General features: G+C 37.4%; 1 protein-coding gene across 2 annotated transcripts in view; it reads left to right on the top strand.

The window, feature by feature from the left end:
- The window catches only part of RFX7 (regulatory factor X7), a 199,651-nt gene that overhangs the window by 32,187 nt on the left and 146,106 nt on the right, over positions 1–21,358 (top strand). The gene's annotated exons all lie outside the window — the stretch shown is intronic.

Here is a 21,358-nt window from a genome sequence, read left to right as displayed (position 1 = left end):
CTACTATATAATTGTAATGTACCATCTTAAAAAAATTTTTTTTTACATCTTAGGAGAAAAGGATATTAATTTTAGGAATCTTAAAAAAATTTATTTTCATTATCCTTATAGAGCATCTTTGCTTTTTTCCTCCAATTTTTCATTTGTTTATCATACTGTATAGTGTAGCCTTACTTAATATTCATATACTCAGTAATTCAACTGATATTAATAATTAAGTACGTAGTATTAGGTAGGTAATCTTTTAAACTCTGGGGCAATAGTGGTAAACAAATTAAGGAAAAATATCTGCTTACATGGAGCTTGCATTGTAGTAGAGGGAGACATAATAAGTAAAAAATGTATATGCTGTGTGATATACGGAAGATTCTTTGAAGAAAAACAAAGCAGAAAATAGAGAGTATATATGTTAGGGAGAGATTGCATTTTTAAGTAGGTTGATCAGGGAACCCTCACCAAGGTAACGGTTGAATAAAGACCTGAATTACAAAGCGAGCCATGTATGTACTTGAAGATAAAGCATTTAGTTACACTGGTGGGACCTAACTGTCCGACAAAAAGAGAATGCTTATTATTTTTAAATTGCTATCAAGATGTTATTGTATGACCATAAAAAGGATTCTTGTTGTCAGTTAATGTATAATGACTTGGGAAAATGTCCACCATGCAGTGTTAAATGGAAAAGGCAATATATTAGACTAATTTCCCCCTAATTTGAAAAAAGATTTTATATACATGTATTTATTCAATTACATGAATATAGGTAGAAGAAAAGACACCAGAATTTAGCAGTTCTTTACTGGATGTGTTCTTGGTTTAAATTTTTTTTCCATGTTTAATATTTCTCAGTTCTCTTAATGGGTATATATTAAGATAATCTTAAAAAGTACTTAAAAGTTAATTTCAGTTAGTCTTAACTTCCAGGTCCTGCTATAACGGAGTAAAGAATATTGAACTTATTCTAGTCTCCATAGTCAATTATAAAACTAGATAAAATATATGAGGCTATAGGGAGTTTTCTTAGCATTAGATAGCAAAGCATAGGACTGGGATCCTTAAGAGAAGGAAAATCCAAGAGGTAAGCTCAGTCTGCCTGCTCAAAGTGCAGCTCAGGAAGTTGTGGCCCAGAGAGAAACCAGAGATTTAGTGGGATGGAGGAAACTGAAAGAATGCATGGGTGCAAAGCAGCTGGAATTTGTGAGGCTGGGTATAGAAAGGATGGAGCTGCATAGAAAAGGAGCTTCAAAAATCTCTACAGGGTCCTCAGATTCTTTGACCAAATACTGAACTGTACATACACAGGGAAGGTCTCTCTTCAGAGAACTACTCAGGACTGTAATTCAGGGGGAGATTCTAGAAGTCACACAGAATTTCAACCAGCTGGTCTGGAATGAGCTCGCTGAGCACCCTGGGCATTAGTTGAGACCCCAGAAAGTCTTATATTGTATGACTAAGGATACTGTATCCAGAAAGTAAGAGCTGTTCTAGACCCATTCTCACAAAGTCTAATACTAATCTTTATCAGGTTGAGTTGCCAGTAAATTAATTTCATGCCAGAACAGACCACATTTTGAAGGAACTTCAGACACTCAGCAACATCATACCCACAATATCTAGCTATGTAAAAAGTTGCTAGACATTCAAAGAAGCAAGAAAATGCTCACTTGTAGAAGGAAAAAAAGCAATAGAAAGAGACCCAGAGATGACAAATATGTGGAATTAGTAGACAGATATTTTAAATTTTTTCTGGTAAATATGTTTAAGGACTTATAGGAAAAGAAAGACATGATCCATGCTCAGATAGGTAATCTTAACAGAAGTGGAAACCTAAGTAAGAATCAAAGGGAAAGTCTAGAAGAGAAAAAACTCATTTTGTGAAATGAAAAATTCAGTAGCAAATTGGAAACTTTATTGAACGGAACAAAGAGAGAAAAAGGAGACATGAAAAAAAGCAAACTTCAGTGACCCATTGTCCCATACTGAGTGGTAGAACATACGTCTAAATGGAGTCCCAGGAAGAGAAGAGAGGTTGGAGCAGAGAAATATTTGAAGATATGGTAGTTGAAAGATTTACAAATTTGATGAAAACCCACACAGGTGTGGAAGTCAATAAACCCCAAGCACAATAAACACAAAAGAAACCATACTAACATATCAAGACAAATTGCTGGAAACCAAACATAAAGAGAACATCTTAAAAGCAAGGATAAAAAAGGCACATTACATTATACATGGGAAATAGTAATAGGAATGAACAGTGACTTCTTATCAGAAATAATAAACTAGAAGATAATGGAAAGTGCTGAAAGAAAAAATGATTGACCCAGAATTATAAATCTAACAAAAATACCCCTCAGTGATGTAGGCAAAATAAAGGCATTTTCAGATGAGCTAAAGCTAAGAAAATTCATTACCATCAGACTTCACTACAAATAATGCTAAAGTATTACCAGACTAAAGGAAATGTACCAGTCAGAAACTCAGCTCTAAATGAAGGGGTGAAGAGGGCCAGAATTGGTCTTCATATAGGTAAATGTAAATGTCATTTTTTTGTTTCTTATTTTCAATAAAAGTTGTATAAAAAGTTGCCTCTTTTAAACAAAAATGTTAATGTATTATGGGTTTATAACATGTACAAGTAAAAATGAGGCACAATAGTACCAAGGATAGTAGGAAGGTACACTGATTTACATTGTTGTAAGATGATGAAGTGACAATATTAATTGAAGATAGACTGTGATAGATTACGGATATATATTATAAAACCCTAAAGCTGGAATACTAAAAAACATCAGATGAAGCAAAAGTAGCCGTTTTAATATTTACTTAAAATGTAAATGGGCTAAACACTGTGAGTTACAAGCAGGAAGTTTTTCAGACTAGATGAAAATGCAAGATCCAACTATATACTGTGTATGCACTTTAAATATAGAAATACAGACAATGTAAATGGAAGGAAAAAAGATGTACTACACAAACACTAACCATGAGAAAGCTGCAGCGGCTCCATTAACATTAAAGTTGTTTTCAAGACAGAGTATTGCTAGTAGAAAAGAAAAACATTTCATGAAGATGAAAGAACCAATTCATCAAGACATAATATCCTAAGATATATTTGTGCCATATAATGGAGCTTCAGTATATATGAATCAAGAACTAATTAAAGAAAAATAAAATATTGTAGTCTTGACAGTGAATAACTGAGGGTTTATTACATTTTAGTTTTTTATAATAAGTTTCAGAAAGGTGTGAATGCAAGTATATTGTCAACTTCTTTTTCTCCCACTGTCATTCTGCTTACTGATTTTTTTTGTGTGAACTGAGTTCATTGATTGATTTGCATTTGTTTATTTACTGTTTTAATATACATTAACTCTTAATGTGCATTAGGCCTTACTATTAGCAGGTATAAGTAAATAGTGAGGATATAGGTTTGTAACAACTAGATTTGAATTCTGATTCCTCATGGATTTTGTATTTTTTTTAAATTTTGGTATCATTAATCTACAATTACATGAAGAACATTATGTTTACTAGGCTCCCCCCTTAACCAAGTCCCCCCCACATACCACTTCACAGTCACTGTCCATCTGCGTAGTAAGATGTTGTAAAATCACTACTTCTCTTCTCTGTGTTGCACAGCCCTCCCCGTGCCCCCCACGCACTATACATGCTAATCGCAATGCCCTCTTTCTTTTTCCCCGACCTTATCCCTCCCTTCCCAACAATCCTCCCCAGTCCCTTTCCCTTTGGTAACTGTTAGTCCATTCTTGGGTTCTGTGATTCTGCTACTGTTTTGTTCCTTCAGTTTTCCTTTGTTCTTATACTCCACATATGAGTGAAGTCATTTGGTACTTGTCTTTCTCCACCTGGCTTATTTCACTGAGCATAATACCCTCTGGCTCCATTCATGTTGTTGCGAATGGTAGGATCTGTTTTTCTCTTATGGCTGACTAATATTCCATTGTGTATATGTACCACATCTTCTTTATCCATTCATCTACTGATGGACACTTAGGTTGCTTCCATATCTTGGCTATTGTAAACAGTGCAGGGATAAACATAGGGATGCATCTGTCTTTTTCAAACTGGAATGCTGCATTCTTAGGGTAAATTCCTAGAAGTGGGATTCCTGGGTCAATGGTATTTCTATTTGGAGCATTCTGAGGAACCCCCATACTGATTTCAACAATGGTTGAACTAATTTACATTCCCACCAACAGCGTAGGAGGGTTCCCCTTTCTCCACAACCTCGCCAACATTTGTTGTTGTTTGTCTTTTTGATGATGGCGATCCTTACTGGTGTGAGGTGATATCTCATTGTGGTTTTAATTTGCATTTCTCTGATGATTAGGGATGTGTAGCATCTTTTCATGTGCCTGTTGGGCATCTGGATTTCTTCTTTAGAGAACTGCCTGTTCAGCTCTTCTGTCCATTTTTTAATTGGATTATTTGCTTTTTGTCTGTTGAGGCGTGTGAGCTCTTTATATATTTTGGATGTGAATCCCTTATCGGATCTGTCATTTATGAATATGTTCTCCCATACTGTAGGATACCTTTTTGTTCTATTGATGGTGTCCTTTGCTGTACCGAAGCTTTTTAGCTTGATATTGTCCCACTTGTTCATGTTTGTTTTTGTTTCCCTTGCCCAGGGAGATATGTTCATGAAGAATTCACTCATGTTTATGTCCATTAGATTTTTGCCTATGTTTTCTTATAGAAGTTTTATGGTTTCATGACTTACATTCAGGTCTTTGATCCATTTGGAGTTTACTTTTGTGTATGGGGTTAGACAGTGGTCCAGTTTCATTCTCTTACATGTGGCTGTCCAGTTTTGCCAGCACCATCTGTTGAAGAGACTGTCATTTCCCCATTGTATGTCCATGGCTCCTTTATCAAATATTAATTGGCCATATATGTTTGGGTTAATGTTTGGAGTCTCTATTCTGTTCCACTGGTCTGTGGCTCTGTTCTTGTGCCAGTACCAAATTGTCTTGATTACTGTGGCTTTTTAGTAGAGCTTGAAGTTGAGGAGTGAGATTCCCCCAACTTTATTCTTCTTTCTCAGGATTGTGTTGGCTACTCAGGGTCTGTGGCGGTTCCATATGAATTTTTGAACTATTTGTTCCAGTTCATTGAAGAATGCTGTTGGTAATTTCATAGGGATTGCAGTGAATCTGTATATTGCTTTGGGCAGGATGGCCATTTTGATGATATTAATTCTTCCTAGCCAGGAGCATGGGATGAGTTTCCATTTGTTAGTGACCTCTTTAATTTCTCTTAAGAGTGTCTTGTACTTTTCAGGGTATAGGTCTTTCACTTCCATGGTTAGGTTTATTCCTAGGTGTTTTATTCTTTTGATGCTATTGTGAATGGAATTGTTTTCCTGATTTCTCTTTCTATTAGTTCCTTGTTAGTGTATAGGAAAGCTACAGATTTCTGTGTGTGTTAATTTTGTATCCTGCAACTTTGCTGAATTCCGATATTAGTTCTAGTAGTTTTGGAGTGGAATCTTTAGGGTTTTTTATGTGCAATATCATGTCATCGCAAATAGGGACAGTTTGACTTCTTTAGCAATCTTTGTCTAATTGCTGTGGCTAGGACCTCCAGTACTATGTTGAATAACAGTGGGGAGACTGGGCCTCCCTGTCTTGTACCCAATCTCAGAGGAAAAGCTTTCAAACTCTCGCTATTCTGTATGATGTTGGCTGTGAGCTTATCATATATGGCCTTTATTATGTTGAGGTACTTGCTCTCTGTGCCCATTTTGTTGAGAGTTTTTATCATGAATGGATGTTGAATTTTGTCAAATGCTTTTTCAGCATCTATGGAGATGATCATGTGGTTTTTGTCCTTCTTTTTGTTGATGTGGTGGATGATGTTGATGGATTTTCGAATGCTGTACCATCCTTGCATCCCTGGGATGAATCCCACTTGGTCATGGTGTATGATCCTCTTGATGTATTTTTGAATTCAGTTTGCTAATATTTTGTTGAGTATTTTTGCTTCTATGTTCATCAGGGATATTGGTCTGTAGTTTTCTTTTTTGGTGGGATGTTTGCCTGGTTTTGGTATTAGGGTGATGTTGGCTTCATAGAATTAGTTTGGGAGTATTCCCTTCTCTTCTATTTTTTGGAAAACTTTAAGGAGAATGGGTATTATGTCTTCTCTGTATATATGATAAAATTCCGAGGTAAATCCGTCTGACCCGGGGGTTTTGTTCTTTGGTAGTTTTTTTGATTACTGCTTCAATTTCGTTGCTGGTAATTGGTCTGTTTAGATTTTTTGTTTCTTTCTGAGTCAGTCTTGGAAGGTTGTGTTTTTCTAGGAAGTTGTCCATTTCTCCTAGGTTTTCCAGCTTGTTAGCATATAGGTCTTCATAGTATTCTCTAATAATTCTTTGTATTTCTGTGGGGTCCGTCGTGATTTTTCCTTTCTCGTTTCTGATTCTGTTGATGTGTGTTGACTCTCTTTTTCTCTTAATAAGTCTGGCTAGAGACTTATCTATTTAGTTTATTTTCTCGAAGAACCAGCTCTTGGTTTCACTGATTTTTTTCTATTGTTTTATTCTTCTCAATTTTATTTATTTCTTCTCTGATCCTTATTATGTCCCTCCATCTGCTGACCTTAGGCCTCATTTGTTCTTTTTCCAATTTCAATAATTGTGACATTAGGCTATTCATTTGGGATTGTTCTTCCTTGTTTAAGTGTGCCTGGATCGCTATATGCTTTCCTCTTAAGACTGCTTTTGATGCGTCCCACAGAAATTGGGGCTTTGTATTATTGTTGTCATTTGTTTGCATATATTGCTGGATCTGCATTTTAATTTGGTCATTGATCCATTGATTATTTAGGAGCATGTTGTTAAGACTCCATGTGTTTGCGAGTGTTTTTGCTTTCTTTGTACAATTTATTTCTAGATTTATACCTTTGTGGTCTGAAAATTTCGTTGGTAGAATTTCAATCTTTTGGAATTTACTGAGGCTCTTTTTGTGGCCTAGTATGTGGCCTATTCTGGAGAATGTTTCATGTGCACTTGAGAAGAATGTGTATCCTGTTGCTTTTGGATGTAGAGTTCTATAGGTGTCTATTAGTGTCTATAGTGTCTATAGGTGTCCATCTGTTCTAGTGTGTTGTTCAGTGCCTGTGTGTCCTTACTTATTTTCTTTCTGATGGATCTGTTCTTTGGAGTGAGTGGTGTGTTAAAGTCTCCCAAAATGAATTCATTGTGTTCTATTTCCTCCTTTAATTCTGTTAGTATTTGTTTCACATATGCTGGTGCTCCTGTATTGGGTGCATATATGTTTATAATGGTTATATCCTCTTGTTGGATTGAGCCCTTTATCATTATGCAATGTCCTTCTTTATCTCTTGTTACTTTCTTTGTTTTGAAGTCTGTTTTGTCTGATACTAGTACTGCAACACCTGCTTTTTTCTCCCTGTTGTTTGCATGAAATATCTTTTTCCATCCCTTGACTTTTAGTCTGTGCATGTCTTTGGGTTTGAGGTGAGTCTCTTGTAATTAGCATATAGATGGGTCTTGCTTTTTTATCCATTCTATTTCTCTGTCTTTTGATTGGTACATTCAGTCCATTTACATTTAGGGTGATTATGGAAAGATATGTACTTACTCCCATTGCAGGCTTTAGATTCGTGGTTCCCAAAGGTTCAAGGTTAGCTTGTTTACTATCTTACTGTCTAACTTAGCTCGCTTAGTGAGCTATTATAAACACAGTCTGATGATTATTTCTCTCCCTTCTTATTCCTCCTCCTCCATTCTTCATATGTTGTGTGTTTTGTTCTGTGCTCTTTTTAGGAGTGCTCCCATCCAGAGCAGTCCCTCTAAGATACCCTGTAGAGGTGGTTTTTGGGAGGTAAATTCCCTCAACTTTTGCTTGTCTGGGAATTGTTTAATCCCTCCTTCATATTTAAATGATAATCATGCTTTATACAGTATCCTTGGTTCAAGGCCCTTCGGTTTCATTGCATTAAATATATCATGCCATTCTCTTCTGGCCTGTTAGGTTTCTTTTGAGAAGTCTGATGATAGCCTGATGGGTTTTCCTTTGTAGGTGACCTTTTTACTCTCTCTGGCTGCCTTTAATACTCTGTCCTTGTCCTTGATCTTTGCCATTTTAATTATTATGTGTCTTGGTGTTGACCTCTTTGGATCCTGTCTCTCGGGAGTTATGTGTGCCTCCGTAGTCTGAGCAACTATTTCCTCCCCCAGTTTGGGGAAGTTCTCAGCAATTATTTCTTCAAAGACACTTTCTATCCCCTTTTCTCTCTCTTCTTCCTCTGGTACCCCTATAATGCGGATATTGTTCCGTTTGGATTGGTCACACAGCTCTCTTAATATTGTTTCATTCCTGGAGATCCTTTTATCTCTCTCTGCATCAGCTTCTATGTGTGCCTGTTCTCTGGTTTCTATTCCATCAATGGCCTCTTGCATCTTATCCATTCTGTCTATAAATCCTTCCAGAGTTTGTTTCACTTCTGTAATCTCCCTCCGGACATCTGTGATCTCCCTCTGGACTTCATCCCTTAGCTCTTGCATATTTCTTTGCAGCTCTGTCTGCATGTTTATGATTTTTATTTTGAATTCTTTTTCAGGGAGACTGGTTAGGTCTGCCTCTGCAGGTCCTTTCTCAGGTGTAACTATCTTGGTCTGGACCAGATTTTTTGCCTTTTCATGGTGATTGCAGTGGTTGTAGGCAGGTTGCGGGTGTGTCAGCTGGGAGAAGAAAGTCCTTTCCTGCTTGCCCTTCTCCGTTGCCTGTGTCGGTTTACCCGCACCCCTGGAGCAGCCACCAGGTTAATCCCCTATGCTGCTGTGGGCGGGGTGTCTGTCAGAGCAGTGTGGAGCCCTGCAGGGAGTGACATGCACACCAGGTGCACTCCTCCGTGATAGTGGCGCCCCTGCCAGGCAGCTGTGTGCCAGCAGCAGCCTTTGGGTCTGGCCCAGGCGGGTGCACGTTGGGCTGAGATTACGGTTGGCTTCTGGGCTCATGCCTGCTCCCTCTGACTCCACTGTAGGTGTGCGCAGGGCTCCCCTGCACGAACGTCTCCCATACTGCTCTGGCTCCACTGCCACCGGTGCGCGTGCACCGCACTTGGGCTGTTCGGTCGCCGCCGCTGAGGGATCGCACAAGCCTCTTGCGCAGTTGGCGCACGCAATCCATCCCCGCCGCTGCCCCCGGCATGCACTGCCACTCTCCCACTACTGGGCCAGTGTTTCGGGGTTCACGCCAGTTGGAGGAATGACTGGCAGGCTGCTTAGTGCTGTGAGGGGCTTCAGAGCTGCGCTGCCTCCCCTGGGTTTAGGGCGCCTAAGGTTCCCCATGATTCCCAGCTGCTGGCTAAGTGTGCCAGGACGACTTTGTCCAGCTGTGGGTCCCTGTCTCTTTACGACCTGCAGAAAGCACTCGCTTTTCTTTAGTCTCGGGCACCGGTTGTGGGGACCTGCCCACAGGTTTTGCTTTTCCATTTCTCTAATATCCAGCACCCCATGCACCTTGTGTCTGTGCTTCGGGTGTGGGTTTCTAGAACTGGTTGTTTAGCAGTCCTGGGCTTGCACTCCCTCCCCGTTCCAACTCCTTTCTTCCCTCCAGGTTCTGGGGTTGGGGAGCGTTCAGGTCCCACCTGGCCGCAGCTTGTATCTTACCCCCTTCGTGTGATGTTGAGTTCTCACAGATGTAGATGTATCCTGCTGTTGTACTGCATCAGTGGTGTCTCTTTTAGAAATAGTTGTATTTATTGTATTTTCATAAATATATGTGTTTTGGGGAGGAGAGTTCCTCTGAAGTACTCATGCCACCATCTTCCCATGATCCTTTCGGATTTTGTGTTTTTTTAACCTCATTTTATAAGCAATAAATTACTATGTATCAGTGTTCAATACATGATAGCATAATTACATGGGAGAGTTTTTGTTTTGTTTTACTTTTTTTTGGGGTTTTGTTTGTTTTGGAGGTAGGTGATTAGGGCCTTTCTATTGCTCAGCTCAGTGAACATACTATTGAAGTTGGGTCTCTGCTTCCTTCCCAAATAGAGACTAACTGTACTTTGTCATCCCTTCTCACCCTTAGAGGCCTAGATGCTAAGATCCATAAATCAGTCTAATTTGTTTTCTCCAGTCTTGCAGGTCATCAGCCTGGCAGTGCATTGCCCCAGCTGTGATTTTCCAAATGGACTATTCACAACCCAGGAACACAATGTTTCTTCTGTTTGGATTTAAGACTCGGGAGACTAATGATGTGGAACAGTCGTAGTCAGTCCATTGTTGAAGGATTCCTTAGGACTCTAAGGAATAGGGATAGGGAAAAGTTAAATTTAAGTTTCAGTCATAACTGTACAGGGAGAAAGGCAGTAAGCAGGAATATTGTATCTCTTAATATATGAATAGTTGAATCTGAGGATTAAACTCTGTGTTACTGCTTAATAGATTGATGCTGACTGAGTACTGGAGAAATAATAAAAATGAATGAAAAACAGACACATTGGTTTGGTTGAGTAAAAGAATATTGATTACTATCATTTACTTGAGCTATTTAGCATTTGTGCCTGAATACTTTGCCAGAAAAAAACAATTCTGCATATCATTAAATTTGTGTCAGGGTTATAATCAAATAAATCTTCCTTACCATGCATTTCATTTCATGTGTATTCATTCATCCTACTGGTGCTTAAGTTGTAAAGACATTGGTTCATAAATTAAAATGTTTATTGGAAAAGTTTGAGCATTTGCTTTAGAATGCTTTCTTTAGCATGCATTCACTTATGACATCAAGAGGAAACAATCACAGAAATCCACAGTATGTGACATTCTCAATTCATCTGTTGCAAACAAACTTTTCAAAAAGGGAATATCAGGGGGAAAAAGGTAGAAGGACTGTTCTAGGAAAAAGTTATGAGCCAATTACTGAATGAACCTGGATGTGATCTGGTTCTGGGGAAAAGCTCTTTGAAACATTCTTGTGATTATTAGGGAAACTGTGAATGTGGACTACATGTTACATTGTGAAATTAATTGTTAATTTTATTAGGTTACATAATGGAATTGTGGTTATTTAGGAGATTTTGCTTGTTCTAAGAGATGAAGCCAAACTACTTATGGATCAAGTGTCTAAATGCCTATGACTTACTTTTAAATGGTACAGCAAATACTTATATGTGTGTATATATATATATATGCATATACATACATATATACACACTGTATTTGTGTGTAGAGAAAATATATTTAGAAAATAATTGTTCAGTCTAGATGAAGTGTATACAGTTGTTTGTTGTTCTTTCAAAATGTTTTTGCCTTAAAAACTATTTTTATAGTAAAAGTTAGAGAACACCTCCACATATTGGCAGTTTAAAAAATACCTTCATATAGAAAATCATGAGGAAAAATAAGAAAATATTGAGAAAAGGGTGATAATGAAAAGATTCCTATCAGTTTATAGATGGAACTGGTACTTAATTTGTAGAGAAATTTGTAGCTTTACTGGTTTGTACTAGGAAAAAGAAAAATGGCAAATTAATGAGCCAAGCTTTCAATTAAAGATGAAAACAATTAACGCAAAATGGAAGGAAGTAATAAAGGATAAGAATATAAATTGATTGAGTAGAAAACTAAGGTGTGATAATATAAACATTTGACTTGGTTTCTCTGCAAAATCCTGTTGAATAAATGGTCAAGATTCAGGAATGATGGATCAAGACCAAAGTAGATGCAAATAATATTAGGAATGAAAAATGAGACATAATTACAATGCAGCAGAAAATAAAATAAATGCATTTGTAAGCAGTATTGATGCCAGTAAGTTTTAAAAATTGAGTCCAGTGGATATATGCGAAGAAAACATTAACTTACCTCAGTAACTGAAAACCTGATTGTCTTTAACTTTAAGGAAGTTGAATCAGTTCTTTCAAACCTTCCTACATATAAAATATCAAGTCCCGGTGGTTTTATAAGTGAAATCAACCAAATATTCAAGGAACAGATAATTCAGTCTTAAACACATTCAGAAATTAGAAAAAGAGGGAATACTCCTTGGTCATTATTAAATATTGAATACTTTTGATACTTTTACCTTCAAGAGGTGGATGCCTAATCCCTCCACCTGGACTGTGGCGCTGGACCTAATGATGTAATCCTACAACAACACAAAAAGGCAGAAGTGATGTTGTAGGGACTTTACATACCAGTTTGTAAAAGGCACTGTAGCTTGTTCCTCACTCTCTCTGTTGGATAACTCATCCTTGGAGAAACCAGCTGCTTAACCTGAGGACCCTCAAGTCTGTGGACATGTGCAGTGAGGAACTAAGGCCTCCTGCAACAGCATGTGAGGGGGCCATGTTGGAAGTAGATACTGCTGCCCCTGCTAACAACCTAACTGAAACCTCATGAGAAACCCTTAGACAGAACTCACCCAACTAAGCCACTACCAAGTTCCTGACATGAAATTGGTAGATAACAAATGTTTGTTGGTTAAGCCACTATGTTTTGGAGTAATTTATTACACAGCAATAACTAATACCCACTCATACTCATTTTATGAGGCTTAGCATAATCTTGGCACCCAAACCAGATGGAATACAAAAATGGCCTTTAATTTTATTATGTCAAACATAGAAACAAGAAATCCAAAACAAAAATTAAGAGAATTGAAGCCAAAAATGTATAAAAAAGGTAATACATCTTAGCCAGTTTGAGTTTATTACAGAGTGCAAAGTTAGTCCATTAGAAAATCTGTTCATATAATTTACCACTTTAATAGATGGCGGAAGACAAATTACTTGACTGTCTAAATTGATGCAGGAAAAGAATTTAATAACATTTAATATTGGTTTATGATAAAACTCTTAGCAAGGTAGGAAACAAAGGGAACTTACTTAACTTGATAAAGGCTATCTACAAAGATGCTACAAAAAAACATGTAGTGGTGAAAAATATTTAAAACACTTTAAAATTAAAAACAAGGTGTGGATGCTTATAACTTTTTTTTTTTACTATTTTACTTTTATCCACACTGTACAGAGTTAGCACATTGAGAAATAAAGATAACAAAAGTAAAAGGAATAGTTAGAAAGAAGAAGTAAATGTCACAGGTTAATCTGTATAGAAAACTGAATCTACACAAAAGCTTAATGAAATTAAGATAGTCTAGTAAAATCCATTTGCATTTGTATACAGAATAAATTTTACTTAAAAATATAAAACTTAAAAACATTTACACAGAAAAAGTTCTAGTTAATAATTTAGGGGTGTGCAAACCTTTCATTTAGAAGATTTTAAAGCCTTCAAAGATTTTAAATGGTTTAGACCTAAATAAATGGAGAAGCATACCATGTTCATTGAAATAAAGATTACCGTAAAGTGTTCTTTTCATTTCTTGCCAAGTAGGTCTATAGCGTCAATGCTATTTTAATCAAAGTACTATTATATCAAAAATCCACACAATCTTGATTTTAAGCTTTACATGGAAGAGAAAATGTTCAATAACCAATATGGCTCCTAAAGGAGGAGGATAGGGATTAAAGATGGCGTGAGAGATGAGACAGAAACCTCCTCCTAAAACCACATATAATACAAAAATATAATTAATACTACTAATCCTGAAAGAGCAACAGGAAAGAAAGCTGTGCCAGACTTCATACACCTGGAGAAAAGAGCAGACCTCATGGAACAGGGTAACGTACCAAACCCTTGATCAGGCGGGACCCAAGCCCTTCCCCCACCCCAGCTCACCGGTGAGATGAAGAGAAACAGAGCAGGGAGGGAGTGGAGGCCTGGGACTGAACACCTAGCTCTGGAGATCTGCTCTGGGAGGATGAACCTACATTGCATGGTGCTCTTGTGATTTAGTGCAGTTGGAAAGCTAAGACAGGCGAAATACCTGGAGAGAATGAGATTCCAACTGCTTGAGGAAAACAGCGATTCATATCCAGCTGATCTGGGCAGGCAGTCTGAGAGACTTCCTAAAAGCAAGAGGGTGGCTAAAGGGGCAAGAATTGCACAGAGCTTACTGCTCAGGAGAAAGGACAGGTACACAAAATTGTCCAGGTGCACTCTGCCCAGCAGGTTGGGACCATAAACAGTCTTCAGGTGCTCCATCCCCTGGCTGGCTACGCAGCTCCAAGGCCCCCAGCTGTGATAGGCAGCCTGTGCGCCTTCCTCCTGACTAGCCCACACCTGGCTTGCAAACGGGCAGCCCCTGCCCTGGTGTCAGGCCAGCCAGAGGGAAGCCCCACTGAGAGCAGCCAAACACAAAGCATAGAGGCTTACACCTGTGTGTTTGGCCCACTGGTTCTAGCAGTGGAGACAGGGATAGCAGCCAGGAAGCAGGAAACAGCCCTTTCCTCCCCCCAGGCACCAACACCATTCCCCTGTGAACCCAGCATCACTCCAGAGGCTGAGCAGCTCCAGAGAGTAGATCTTCTGGGCACTAGAGAGCACCACATACAAATAGGAAACGTCAAAGGAACCTGGTTCTAAGCAAAATCTCAACACCAGAAAAAGATTCAAGTGAGACTGAATTAATAAATCTTCCTGAAAGAGATTTTGAAATAAAAATCATAAACATGCTTCTGGAGGTACAGAAAAATATTTAAGAACTCAGGAACGAATTTAGGGTGGAGTTCCAATCATTGAGTAACACAATGGAGGGTATTAAAAGCAGATTAGATAGGGTGGAAGAGATGATAAAAGAAATAGAAATTAGGGAATAGGAATAAAAAGAAGCTGAGGCACAGAGAGGAAGAAGGATCTCTAAGAATGAAAGACTATTAAGAGAACTGTGTGACCAATCCAAACAGAACAATATTAGTATTATAGGATTATAGGGGTACCAGAAGAGGAAGAGAGAGAAAAAGGGATAGAAAGTGTCTTTGAGGAAGTAATTGCTAAATCTTCCCCAGTCTGGGAAAGGAGATAGTCTCTCAGGCCATGGAGGTGCACAGATCTCCCAACACAGGGGACCCAAGGAGGACAACACCGAGACATATAATAATTAAAATGGAAAAGATCAAGGATAAGGACAGACTATCAAAAGCAGCGAGAGAGAAATAAGATGACATACAAAGGAAAACCCATCAGGGTATCATCAGACTTCTCAGCAGAAACCCTACAGGCCAGAAGGGAGAGGCATGATATATTTAATGCTATGAAACAGAAGGGCCTTGAACCAAGAAGACCTTATCTGGCAAGATTATCATTTAAATTTGAAGGAGGGATTAAACAATTTCCAGATAACCTAGAACTGAGAAAATTTAGCCCCACAAACCATCTCTACAGTGTATTTTGGAGGGACTGCTATAAATGGAAGTATCCCTAAGGTTAAATAGCTGTCACCAGAGGTAATAAAAAGGAATACACAAAGAGTACAGAATATGATACCTAAAGAATGGAGGAGGAAGAAAAGGAGGGAAAAACAAAAAGAACCTTTAGATTGTGTATGTAATAGCATACTAAGTAAGTTAGGTTAGACTCTTAGATAGTAAGGAAGTTAACTTTGAATCTTTGGTAACCACAAATCTAAAGCCTGAAATAGCAATAAGTACATACCTATCAATAATCACCCTAAATGTAAATGGGCTGAATGCACCAGTCAAAAGACATAGAGTCACAGAATGGATAAAAAAACAAGACCTGTCTGTATGCTCCCTACAAGAGACTCACTTCAAACTCAAGACATAGACAGACTAAAAGTGAAGGGATGGAAAAAGATACTTCATGCAACTAGTGGGGAGGAAAAAAGCAGGTGTTGCAGTACTTGTATCAGACAAAATAGACTTTAAAACAAAGTAACGAGACAAAGAAGGACATTACATAATGATAAAGTGGTCAAACGAGTTTATAACCACGATAAATATCAATGCACTCAACAGGAGCACCTACATATGTGAAACAAATACTAACAGAATTAAAAATGGAAAATAGAATGCAGTGCATTCATTCTAGGAGACTTCAACACACCACTCACTCCAAAGGACAGAATAAGGAGACAGAGACACTGAACAACGCATTAAACACATGGACCTAACAGACATCTATAGAACTCTCCACTCAAAAGCAGCAGGATACACATTCTTCTTAAGTGCACATTGAACATTTCAAAGAATAGATCGTATAGTAGACCACAAAAAGAGCCTCAGTAAATACAAAGATTGAAATTGTATGAACCAGCTTCTCAGACCACAAAGGTCTGAAACTAGAAACAAATTATGCCAAGAAAATGAAAAAGCCCACAAACACATGTAGGCTTGACAACATGCTCCTAAATAACCAATGAGTCAGTGATCAAAAAAAACAGAGACCAAGCAATATATGGAGACAAATGACAACAATAATTAAACACCACAAAATCTGTGGGCTGCAACGAAGGCCATGCTAAGAGGAAAGTATATTGCAATACAGTCCTATCTCAGGAAAGAGGTACAATCCCATATCAACAGTCTAAACTCACAATTAACGAAACTAGAAAAAGAAGAACAAATGAGGCCCAAAGTCAGTAGAAGGAGGGACATAATAAAGATTGGAGCAGAAATAAATAAAATCGAGAAGAATAAAACAGTACAATCAATGAAAGCAGGAGCTGGTTCTTTGAGAAAATAAACAACACAGATAAACTCCTAGCCAGACTTATCAAGAATAAAAGAGAGTCTTCACATATAAATACAATCAGGAAAGCAAAAGGAAAAATCACTACGGATACCACAGAAATACAAAGAATTATTAGAGAATACTGTAAAAATTATATGCTAACAAACTGGAAAACCTAGAAGAAATGGACAACTTTCTAGAAAAATACAACCTTCCAAGGCTGACCAAGGAATAAACAGAAAATCTGAACAGACCAATTACAACGAAATTGAACTGGTATTCAAAAAACTACCTAAGAACAAAACTCCTGTACCAGATGTCTTCACCGCTGAATTTTATCAAACATTTAGTGAAGACCTAATACCCATCCTCCCTAAAGTTTTCCAAAGAGCAGAAGAAGAGGGAATACTTCCAAACTCATTCTGTGAGGCCAGCATCAACATAATACCAAAACCTGGCAGAGAAGCCACAAAAAAGAAAATGACAGAGCAATATCACTGATGAGCATAGAAACAAAAATACTCAACAAATTATTATCAAACCAAATTCAAAAACACATCAAAAAGATTATCCATCATCATCCAGTAGGATTTATTCCAGGGATGCAAGAATAGTACAGTATTAGAAAATTCATCAACATCATGCACCTAAGGACAAAAACCACATGTTCATCTCCATATATGCTGAAAAAACATTTGATACAATTCAACATCCATTCATGTTAAAAACTCTCACCAAAATGGGTATAGCGGGCAAGTACCTCAACATAATAAACGCCATATATGACAAATCCACAGCCAACATCATACTTAGCAGCAAGAAGCTGAAAGCCTTTCCTTTAAGATTGGCAACAAGACAAGGATGCCCACTCTCTCCACTTTTATTCAACATAATTCTGGAGGTCCTCACCATAGCAATCAAGACAACACAAAGAAATAAAAGGCATCCAAACTGGTAAACAAGTTAAACTGTCACAGTTTGTAGATGACATGATATTGTACATAAAAAACCCTAAAGAATCCACTCCAAATCTACCAAATCTAATATCTGAATTCAGCAAAATTGCAGGATACAAAATTCATACACAGAAATCTGTTGCATTCCTATACACTAATGATGAATTAGAAGAAAGAGAAATCAGGAAAACAATTCAATTCACAATTGCATCAAAAACAATAAAATACCTAGGAATAAACCTAACCAAGGAAGTGAAAGACCTATACCCTGAAAACTGCAATACACTCGAGAAAAATTAAGGAAGATACCAATAAATGGAAACACATCCCGTGCTCATGGATAGGAAGAATTAATGTTGTCAAAATGGCCATCCTACCTAAAGCAATCTACAGATTCAATCCAATCCCTATCAAAATTCCAGCAGCATTCTTCAACGAACTAGTGCAAATAGTTTTAAAATTCCTTTGGAACCGCAAAAGACCCCAAATAGGCAAAGCAATACTGAGAAGGAAGAGTAAAGCTGAGGGAATTATGCTCCCTCACTTCCAGCTCTACTACAAAGCTTCAGTAATCAAGACAATTTGGTACTGGCGCAAGAACAGACCCACAGACCAGTTGAACAGACTAGAGAGCCCAGATATAAACCCAAGCATACATGGTGAATTAATATATGAGAAAGGAGCCATGTATATACAGTGGGAAAATGACAGCCTCTTCAACAACTGGTGTTGGCAAAACTGGACAGCTACATGCAAGAGAATGAAACTGGATTATTGTCTATCTCCATACATGAAAGTAAACTCAAAATGGATGAAAGACCTGAATGTAAGTCATGGAACCATAAAACTCTTAGCAGACAACATAGGCAAAAATCTCCTGAATAGAAACATTGAGCAACTTTTTTCTGAATGCATCTCCTCAAGCAGGAAAACAAAAGCAAAAATGAACACATGGGGCTACATCAAACTGAAAAGCTTCTTTCTATACAGTGAAGGACACACCATCAACAGAACAAAAAGGCATTCTACAGTATGGGAGAATATATTTGTAAATGACATATCCAACAAGCGGTTAATATCCAAAATATACAAAGAACTCACATGCCTCAACACCCAAAAAGCAAATAACCTGACTAAAAAATGGGTGGAGTATATGAATATACACTTCTCCAAAGAAGAAATTCATATGGCCAATAGACACATGAAAAAATGCTCCACATTACTAATTATCAGGAAAATGCAAATAAAAACCATAATGAGATATCACCTCACACCAGTTAGGATGGCCAGTATTGAAAAGAATAAGAACAACAAATGCTGGCGAGAATGTGGAGAAAGGGGAACTCTCCTATACTGCTGGTGCAAATGTAAGGTCATTCAAGCATTGTGGAATGCAATATGAAGGTGCCTCAAAAAACTAAAAATAGAAATACCATTTGAACCAGGAATTCCACTCCTTGGAATTTACCCAAAGAATATAATTTCTCAGATTCATTAAGAGATATGCACCCCTGTGTTTACTACAGCACTATTTACAATATCTAAGATATGGAAGCAACCTAAGTATCCATCAGTAGATGAATGGATAAAGCAGATGTACATATACTCAATGGAATATTATTAAACCATAATAAAGAAAGAAATCCTACCATTTGCAACAACATGGATGGAGTTGGAGGATATCATGCTCAGTGAAATAAGCCAGGTGGAGAAAGACAAGTGGCAAATTATTTCCCTCATTTGTGGAGTGTAACAATGTAGCAAAACTGAAGGAACAAAACAGCAGCAGACTCAGACTCCAAGAAGAGACTAGCGGTTACCAAGGGGAGGGGTGGGGGAGAGTGGGTGGGGAAGGAGGGAGAAGGGGGTCAGGGGTATTATTGTAATGAGGTATGGGGGGACATGATAACATGGGTGGATGTAGTAACCACATTTTTTTTTCATGTGAAATCTTCATAAGGGTGTATATCAGTAACACATTAAAATAAAAAGGAGAAAATTAAGAATTTCACAATACCATATGCCAAGAATAATTATAATTTTAAGTATAGTATTATGCCACAAGGGTCCCACTTTCTATACATTCTTGCCTACAGTTATTTTTCTTTTGTGTTTTGATAGTAGCCATCATAAATGGCTATAAGGCAATGTCTCCTGTTTTTAATTTATGGTTGTCCAATTGCTTCAGCACCTTTTGTTGAAAATCTTTCCTCCTTTGAATTGTGTTTGCACCTTTGTCAGAAGTCAACAGTATGTCTGAATGGATTTATTTCTAGACACCCTGTTCTGTTCCCATCAATCTGTGTGTCTATCACTTTGCCAATATGATGGTAATATCAGCTGCAAATGAATTTGGAAGTTTTCCCTCTTTTATTTTGTGGAAAAGTGTGTAGAATTGGTGTTCTTAAAACTTTTGATAGAATTCTCTACCATTTCTGAGCACTTATACTTAATTATAAAGTTTTATTTTGTGTCAACATAATGCAAGTGAAAGCGTAAGTCATAAACTGAGAGAAGATAATTCCAACACAACTGAAAGATAAGTATTTAAAACATATAAGAAACGGCTATGTATTATAAGAAAGAAAAACATGAAAATAAAAGTTAGGTGGAAAAACACAATCAGGCATTTTTGCAAAACGGAAACATGGTTTAAACGCTAAAATGTGTTCAGACTTGTTCTCAGAGAAAGTCTAATCAAGACAAACTTTTCGTACCCACCATAATGGCAAAAATGTCTCTTGCTACTGGCTGTTGTTAACTATCTACCCTGAATACTTTGTTACCTTCATTCTATTTTCTTTAATTAGTAGGAGGAGCATTCAATACAGATGAGGGATTTGGGCAGATGACAATATTTTTTGAAGTATGTTCTTTGTTTTACTACCCTCCATAAGCCGTAGAAAAATCTTCCTTAGTAGAAATAACCCTCTTTTTGCTTTTATTGTCTTAATTGGTACCCTTATAGGTATTTTAGATCCCTTTTAATTCTGGACAATGTGGTTATTTCAGATGTTTGTATGTACATTAATTATTCTGGTTGCTTGGTTACTTCTTTAAACTTTGTGCTGTGAAATTAGTTTACAGAGTTCTTAAACATGCCTAGGTTCAACTGCAGCAGCTTCAGAATCAGATGATTTTTTTACCCTTAATCGCACTTGATTTTATAAAAGTCTGTTTTTGGTCTGCAGGACTTAAATGCCAAAATTTTTTTGGTAGAATTTTAATTAAAATAATCTTGTATTTTATAGCCATTATTACTTGAATATAGAAATTGAGAGTATTATAGCTCTACAGATAGAATAATACAGATCATTTCCTTTTATAGCTGACCACATCAAAAAGATGTTCCTAATAATTTTGTCCTTAAGAGTTTACGTTAGAATATTGTTTGGTACGAGACCCTCTAAGCCTATCCCAACAATATTCTCTTCTTAAAGCCTGTACTCCAGCATGATTCTTCCTGGGATAGTCTTACCTGTGCTACTAGATCCTCATTTTCCAACTTGGGATACTAGTTCCTGAGATGATACATGAATATCAAGTTTATTAAATTAGTAGGGAAATGCTGCATATTTTAGCCCTCTTTCTAACCCATTCTTAGATAGGCACAGTGCACATTAGCATTCTGAGAGCCATGAATAGTCCTGTATTATAGTGATGGCAGTACATAGAATATAACTTAATTTAATTTAACTCAACAATTCCTAAATTTACTTGAATATCACCATTTTTTCCATGGAATACTTTTTATATTGCTAGAAACAGTCCTCACAAAATGCAACCCTAGAATATTGGCATTGTC

The sequence above is a fragment of the Manis javanica genome, chromosome 8, assembly GCF_040802235.1.
Source record: "Manis javanica isolate MJ-LG chromosome 8, MJ_LKY, whole genome shotgun sequence".
NCBI lineage: Eukaryota > Metazoa > Chordata > Mammalia > Pholidota > Manidae > Manis > Manis javanica.
The sequence above is the reverse complement of the archived record's forward strand: the minus strand, read 5'-3'. Positions and strand labels throughout refer to the sequence as shown.